A 7,793-nucleotide genomic window follows, 5' to 3' on the forward strand; every position below is an offset into this window, starting at 1 on the left:
AGAGAGAGCGCGCGACTGGGGGGGAAGAGAGAGCGCGCGACTGGGGGGGAAGAGAGAGCGCGCGACTGGGGGGGAAGAGAGAGCGCGCGACTGGGGGGGAAGAGAGAGCGCGCGACTGGGGGGAAGAGAGAGCGCGCGACTGGGGGGGAAGAGAGAGCGCGCGACTGGGGGGGAAGAGAGAGCGCGCGACTGGGGGGGAAGAGAGAGCGCGCGACTGGGGGGGAAGAGAGAGCGCGCGACTGGGGGGGAAGAGAGAGCGCGCGACTGGGGGGGAAGAGAGAGCGCGCGACTGGGGGGGAAGAGAGAGCGCGCGACTGGGGGGGAAGAGAGAGCGCGCGACTGGGGGGGAAGAGAGAGCGCGCGACTGGGGGGGAAGAGAGAGCGCGCGACTGGGGGGGAAGAGAGAGCGCGCGACTGGGGGGGAAGAGAGAGCGCGCGACTGGGGGGGAAGAGAGAGCGCGCGACTGGGGGGGAAGAGAGAGCGCGCGACTGGGGGGGAAGAGAGAGCGCGCGACTGGGGGGGAAGAGAGAGCGCGCGACTGGGGGGGAAGAGAGAGCGCGCGACTGGGGGGGAAGAGAGAGCGCGCGACTGGGGGGGAAGAGAGAGCGCGCGACTGGGGGGGAAGAGAGAGCGCGCGACTGGGGGGGAAGAGAGAGCGCGCGACTGGGGGGGAAGAGAGAGCGCGCGACTGGGGGGAAGAGAGAGCGCGCGACTGGGGGGGAAGAGAGAGCGCGCGACTGGGGGGGAAGAGAGAGCGCGCGACTGGGGGGGAAGAGAGAGCGCGCGACTGGGGGGGAAGAGAGAGCGCGCGACTGGGGGGGAAGAGAGAGCGCGCGACTGGGGGGGAAGAGAGAGCGCGCGACTGGGGGGGAAGAGAGAGCGCGCGACTGGGGGGGAAGAGAGAGCGCGCGACTGGGGGGGAAGAGAGAGCGCGCGACTGGGGGGGAAGAGAGAGCGCGCGACTGGGGGGGAAGAGAGAGCGCGCGACTGGGGGGGAAGAGAGAGCGCGCGACTGGGGGGGAAGAGAGAGCGCGCGACTGGGGGGGAAGAGAGAGCGCGCGACTGGGGGGGAAGAGAGAGCGCGCGACTGGGGGGGAAGAGAGAGCGCGCGACTGGGGGGGAAGAGAGAGCGCGCGACTGGGGGGGAAGAGAGAGCGCGCGACTGGGGGGGAAGAGAGAGCGCGCGACTGGGGGGGAAGAGAGAGCGCGCGACTGGGGGGGAAGAGAGAGCGCGCGACTGGGGGGGAAGAGAGAGCGCGCGACTGGGGGGGAAGAGAGAGCGCGCGACTGGGGGGGAAGAGAGAGCGCGCGACTGGGGGGGAAGAGAGAGCGCGCGACTGGGGGGGAAGAGAGAGCGCGCGACTGGGGGGGAAGAGAGAGCGCGCGACTGGGGGGGGAAGAGAGAGCGCGCGACTGGGGGGGAAGAGAGAGCGCGCGACTGGGGGGGAAGAGAGAGCGCGCGACTGGGGGGGAAGAGAGAGCGCGCGACTGGGGGGGAAGAGAGAGCGCGCGACTGGGGGGGAAGAGAGAGCGCGCGACTGGGGGGGAAGAGAGAGCGCGCGACTGGGGGGGGAAGAGAGAGCGCGCGACTGGGGGGGAAGAGAGAGCGCGCGACTGGGGGGGAAGAGAGAGCGCGCGACTGGGGGGGAAGAGAGAGCGCGCGACTGGGGGGGAAGAGAGAGCGCGCGACTGGGGGGGAAGAGAGAGCGCGCGACTGGGGGGGAAGAGAGAGCGCGCGACTGGGGGGGAAGAGAGAGCGCGACTGGGGGGGAAGAGAGAGCGCGCGACTGGGGGGGAAGAGAGAGCGCGCGACTGGGGGGGAAGAGAGAGCGCGCGACTGGGGGGGAAGAGAGAGCGCGCGACTGGGGGGGAAGAGAGAGCGCGCGACTGGGGGGGAAGAGAGAGCGCGACTGGGGGGGAAGAGAGAGCGCGCGACTGGGGGGGAAGAGAGAGCGCGACTGGGGGGGAAGAGAGAGCGCGCGACTGGGGGGGAAGAGAGAGCGCGACTGGGGGGGAAGAGAGAGCGCGACTGGGGGGGAAGAGAGAGCGCGACTGGGGGGGAAGAGAGAGCGCGACTGGGGGGAAGAGAGAGCGCGACTGGGGGGGAAGAGAGAGCGCGACTGGGGGGGAAGAGAGAGCGCGACTGGGGGGAAGAGAGAGCGCGACTGGGGGGGAAGAGAGAGCGCGACTGGGGGGGAAGAGAGAGCGCGACTGGGGGGGAAGAGAGAGCGCGACTGGGGGGGAAGAGAGAGCGCGACTGGGGGGGAAGAGAGAGCGCGACTGGGGGGGAAGAGAGAGCGCGACTGGGGGGGAAGAGAGAGCGCGACTGGGGGGGAAGAGAGAGCGCGACTGGGGGGGAAGAGAGAGCGCGACTGGGGGGGAAGAGAGAGCGCGACTGGGGGGGAAGAGAGAGCGCGACTGGGGGGGAAGAGAGAGCGCGACTGGGGGGGAAGAGAGAGCGCGACTGGGGGGGAAGAGAGAGCGCGACTGGGGGGGAAGAGAGAGCGCGACTGGGGGGAAGAGAGAGCGCGACTGGGGGGGAAGAGAGAGCGCGACTGGGGGGGAAGAGAGAGCGCGACTGGGGGGGAAGAGAGAGCGCGACTGGGGGGGAAGAGAGAGCGCGACTGGGGGGGAAGAGAGAGCGCGACTGGGGGGGAAGAGAGAGCGCGACTGGGGGGGAAGAGAGAGCGCGACTGGGGGGGAAGAGAGAGCGCGACTGGGGGGGAAGAGAGAGCGCGACTGGGGGGGAAGAGAGAGCGCGACTGGGGGGGAAGAGAGAGCGCGACTGGGGGGGAAGAGAGAGCGCGACTGGGGGGGAAGAGAGAGCGCGACTGGGGGGGAAGAGAGAGCGCGACTGGGGGGGAAGAGAGAGCGCGACTGGGGGGAAGAGAGAGCGCGACTGGGGGGAAGAGAGAGCGCGACTGGGGGGGAAGAGAGAGCGCGACTGGGGGGGAAGAGAGAGCGCGACTGGGGGGGAAGAGAGAGCGCGACTGGGGGGGAAGAGAGAGCGCGACTGGGGGGGAAGAGAGAGCGCGACTGGGGGGGAAGAGAGAGCGCGACTGGGGGGGAAGAGAGAGCGCGACTGGGGGGAAGAGAGAGCGCGACTGGGGGGAAGAGAGAGCGCGACTGGGGGGGAAGAGAGAGCGCGACTGGGGGGGAAGAGAGAGCGCGACTGGGGGGGAAGAGAGAGCGCGACTGGGGGGGAAGAGAGAGCGCGACTGGGGGGGAAGAGAGAGCGCGACTGGGGGGGAAGAGAGAGCGCGACTGGGGGGGAAGAGAGAGCGCGACTGGGGGGGAAGAGAGAGCGCGACTGGGGGGAAGAGAGAGCGCGACTGGGGGGGAAGAGAGAGCGCGACTGGGGGGGAAGAGAGAGCGCGACTGGGGGGGAAGAGAGAGCGCGACTGGGGGGGAAGAGAGAGCGCGACTGGGGGGGAAGAGAGAGCGCGACTGGGGGGGAAGAGAGAGCGCGACTGGGGGGGAAGAGAGAGCGCGACTGGGGGGGAAGAGAGAGCGCGACTGGGGGGGAAGAGAGAGCGCGACTGGGGGGGAAGAGAGAGCGCGACTGGGGGGGAAGAGAGAGCGCGACTGGGGGGGAAGAGAGAGCGCGACTGGGGGGGAAGAGAGAGCGCGACTGGGGGGGAAGAGAGAGCGCGACTGGGGGGGAAGAGAGAGCGCGACTGGGGGGAAGAGAGAGCGCGACTGGGGGGGAAGAGAGAGCGCGACTGGGGGGAAGAGAGAGCGCGACTGGGGGGGAAGAGAGAGCGCGACTGGGGGGGAAGAGAGAGCGCGACTGGGGGGGAAGAGAGAGCGCGACTGGGGGGGAAGAGAGAGCGCGACTGGGGGGGAAGAGAGAGCGCGACTGGGGGGAAGAGAGAGCGCGACTGGGGGGGAAGAGAGAGCGCGACTGGGGGGGAAGAGAGAGCGCGACTGGGGGGGAAGAGAGAGCGCGACTGGGGGGGAAGAGAGAGCGCGACTGGGGGGGAAGAGAGAGCGCGACTGGGGGGGAAGAGAGAGCGCGACTGGGGGGGAAGAGAGAGCGCGACTGGGGGGAAGAGAGAGCGCGACTGGGGGGGAAGAGAGAGCGCGACTGGGGGGGAAGAGAGAGCGCGACTGGGGGGGAAGAGAGAGCGCGACTGGGGGGGAAGAGAGAGCGCGACTGGGGGGGAAGAGAGAGCGCGACTGGGGGGGAAGAGAGAGCGCGACTGGGGGGGAAGAGAGAGCGCGACTGGGGGGGAAGAGAGAGCGCGACTGGGGGGGAAGAGAGAGCGCGACTGGGGGGGAAGAGAGAGCGCGACTGGGGGGGAAGAGAGAGCGCGACTGGGGGGGAAGAGAGAGCGCGACTGGGGGGAAGAGAGAGCGCGACTGGGGGGGAAGAGAGAGCGCGACTGGGGGGGAAGAGAGAGCGCGACTGGGGGGGAAGAGAGAGCGCGACTGGGGGGGAAGAGAGAGCGCGACTGGGGGGGAAGAGAGAGCGCGACTGGGGGGGAAGAGAGAGCGCGACTGGGGGGGAAGAGAGAGCGCGACTGGGGGGAGAGACTGAGAGAGCGCGACTGGGGGGGAAGAGAGAGCGCGACTGGGGGGGAAGAGAGAGCGCGACTGGGGGGGAAGAGAGAGCGCGACTGGGGGGGAAGAGAGAGCGCGACTGGGGGGGAAGAGAGAGCGCGACTGGGGGGGAAGAGAGAGCGCGACTGGGGGGAAGAGAGAGCGCGACTGGGGGGGAAGAGAGAGCGCGACTGGGGGGGAAGAGAGAGCGCGACTGGGGGGGAAGAGAGAGCGCGACTGGGGGGAAGAGAGAGCGCGACTGGGGGGGAAGAGAGAGCGCGACTGGGGGGGAAGAGAGAGCGCGACTGGGGGGGAAGAGAGAGCGCGACTGGGGGGGAAGAGAGAGCGCGACTGGGGGGGAAGAGAGAGCGCGACTGGGGGGGAAGAGAGAGCGCGACTGGGGGGGAAGAGAGAGCGCGACTGGGGGGGAAGAGAGAGCGCGACTGGGGGGGAAGAGAGAGCGCGACTGGGGGGGAAGAGAGAGCGCGACTGGGGGGGAGAGAGAGCGCGACTGGGGGGGGGAAGAGAGAGCGCGACTGGGGGGGGAGAGCGCGACTGGGGGGGGGGAAGAGAGAGCGCGACTGGGGGGGGGAAGAGAGAGCGCGACTGGGGGGGGGAAAGAGAGAGCGCGACTGGGGGGGGAAAGAGAGAGCGCGACTGGGGGGGGAAAGAGAGAACGCGACTGGGGGGGGAAAGAGAGAACGCGACTGGGGGCGGGGGGGAAGAGAGAGCGCGACTGGTGGGGGGGGGGAAAGAGAGAGCGACTGGGGGGGGGGGAAGAGAGAGAGCGACTTGGGGGGGGGGAAAGAGAGAGAGAGCGACGGGGGGGGGGGGAAAAGAGAGAGAGCGACTTGGGGGGGGCGGGCGGAGAGGGAGAGCGAGAGACTGGGGGGAAGAGAGAGAGCGACTGGGGGGGAAGGGGCGGGGGGGGAGGAAGGGGCGGGGGGGGAGGAAGGGGCGGGGGGGGGGGGGGAGGAAGGGGCGGGGGGGGAGGAAGGGGCCGGGGGGGAGGAAGGGGCGGGGGGGAGGAAGGGGCGGGGGGGGGGGGAGGAAGTGGCGGGGGGGTGGGGAGGAAGGGGCGGGTGGGTGGGGAGGAAGGGGCGGGTGGGTGGGGAGGAAGGGGCGGGGGGGAGGAAGGGGCGGGGGGGGAGGAAGGGGCGGGGGGGGGGAGGAAGGGGCGGGGGGGGGGAGGAAGGGGCGGGGGGCGGAGGAAGGGGCGGGGGGCGGAGGAAGGGGCGGGGGGCGGAGGAAGGGGCGGGGGGCGGAGGAAGGGGCGGGGGGCGGAGGAAGGGGCGGGGGGCGGAGGAAGGGGCGGGGGGCGGAGGAACGGGCGAGGGGCGTAGGAAGGGGCGGAGGAAGGGGCGGGGGGCGGAGGAAGGGGCGGGGGGGGGAGGAAGGGGCGGGGGGGGGGAGGAAGGGGCCGGGGGGGAGGAAGGGGCGGGGGGGAGGAAGGGGCGGGGGGGAGGAAGGGGCGGGGGGGGGGGGGGGAGGAAGGGGCGGGGGGGGGGGGAAGGAAGGGGCAGGGGGGGGTGGGAGGAAGTGGCGGGGGGGGGGAGGAAGTGGCGGGGGGGGGAAGGGGGAGGAAGGGGCGGGGGGGGGGAGAAAGGGGCGGGGGGGGAGGAAGGGGCGGGGGGGGGAGGAAGGGGCGGGGGGCGGAGGAAGGGGCGGGGGGCGGAGGAAGGGGCGGGGGGCGGAGGAAGGGGCGGAGGAAGGGGCGGGGGGCGGAGGAAGGGGCGGGGGGCGGAGGAAGGGGCGGGGGGCGGAGGAAGGGGCGGGGGGCGGAGGAAGGGGCGGGGGGCGGAGGAAGGGGCGGGGGGCGGAGGAAGGGGCGGGGGGCGGAGGAAGGGGCGGGGGGGCGGAGGAAGGGGCGGGGGGGCGGAGGAAGGGGCGGGGGGCGGAGGAAGGGCCGGGGGGGCGGAGGAAGGGGCGGGGGGGCGGAGGAAGGGGCGGGGGGGCGGAGGAAGGGGCGGGGGGGGCGGAGGAAGGGGCGGGGGGGCGGAGGAAGGGGCGGGGGGGCGGAGGAAGGGGCGGGGGGGCGGAGGAAGGGGCGGGGGGGCGGAGGAAGGGGCGGGGGGGCGGAGGAAGGGGCGGGGGGGCGGAGGAAGGGGCGGGGGGGCGGAGGAAGGGGCGGGGGGGCGGAGGAAGGGGCGGGGGGGCGGAGGAAGGGGCGGGGGGGCGGAGGAAGGGGCGGGGGGGGCGGAGGAAGGGGCGGGGGGGCGGAGGAAGGGGCGGGGGGGGCGGAGGAAGGGGCGGGGGGGCGGAGGAAGGGGCGGGGGGGCGGAGGAAGGGGCGGGGGGGCGGAGGAAGGGGCGGGGGGGCGGAGGAAGGGGCGGGGGGGCGGAGGAAGGGGCGGGGGGGCGGAGGAAGGGGCGGGGGGGCGGAGGAAGGGGCGGGGGGGCGGAGGAAGGGGCGGGGGCGGAGGAAGGGGCGGGGGCGGAGGAAGGGGCGGGGGCGGAGGAAGGGGCGGGGGGGAGGAAGGGGCGGGGGGGAGGAAGGGGCGGGGGGGGGAGGAAGGGGCGGGGGGGGGAGGAAGGGGCGGGGGGGAGGAAGGGGCGGGGGGGGAGGAAGGGGCGGGGGGGAGGAAGGGGCGGGGGGGGAGGGGGAGGAAGGGGCGGGGGGGGAGGGGGAGGAAGGGGCGGGGGGAGGAAGGGGCGGGGGGGAGGAAGGGGCGGGGGGGGGAAGGGGCGGGGGGGGGAAGGGGCGGGGGGGGGAAGGGGCGGGGGGGGAAGGGGCGGGGGGGGAGGAAGGGGCGGGGGGGTGAGGGAGGAGAGGGGGGAGGAAGGGGTGGGGGCGAGGCGGGAGGAAGGGGTGGGGGCGAGGGGGGAGGAAGGGGTGGGGGCGAGGAAGGGGTGGGGGCGAGGGGGGAGGAAGGGGTGGGGGCGAGGGGCGGGGGGGAGGAAGGGGGCGAGGGGGAAGGGGGCGAGGGCGAGGGGGAGGGGGGGCGAGGGGGAGGGGGGGCGAGGGGGAGGGGGGGGCGAGGGGGAGGGGGGGGCGAGGGGGAGGGGGGGGCGAGGGGGAGGCGAGGGGGGGGCGAGGGGGAGGCGAGGGGGAGGGGGGGGCGAGGGGGAGGGGGGGGCGAGGGGGAGGGGGGGCGAGGGGGAGGGGGAAGGAGAGAGAGAGAGACAGAGAGGGAAGGAGAGAGAGAGAGAGAGAGAGAGAGAGAGGGAAGGAGAGAGAGAGATTGGGAGTGAGAGAGAGAGAGAGAGAGATTGGGAGTGTGAGAGAGAGACTGGGAGTGTGAGAGAGAGAG

The sequence above is a fragment of the Somniosus microcephalus genome, unplaced genomic scaffold, assembly GCF_052327205.1.
Source record: "Somniosus microcephalus isolate GS21.2 unplaced genomic scaffold, FLI_Smic_1.0 unresolved_chr1, whole genome shotgun sequence".
In the NCBI taxonomy this organism is placed as follows: domain Eukaryota; kingdom Metazoa; phylum Chordata; class Chondrichthyes; order Squaliformes; family Somniosidae; genus Somniosus; species Somniosus microcephalus.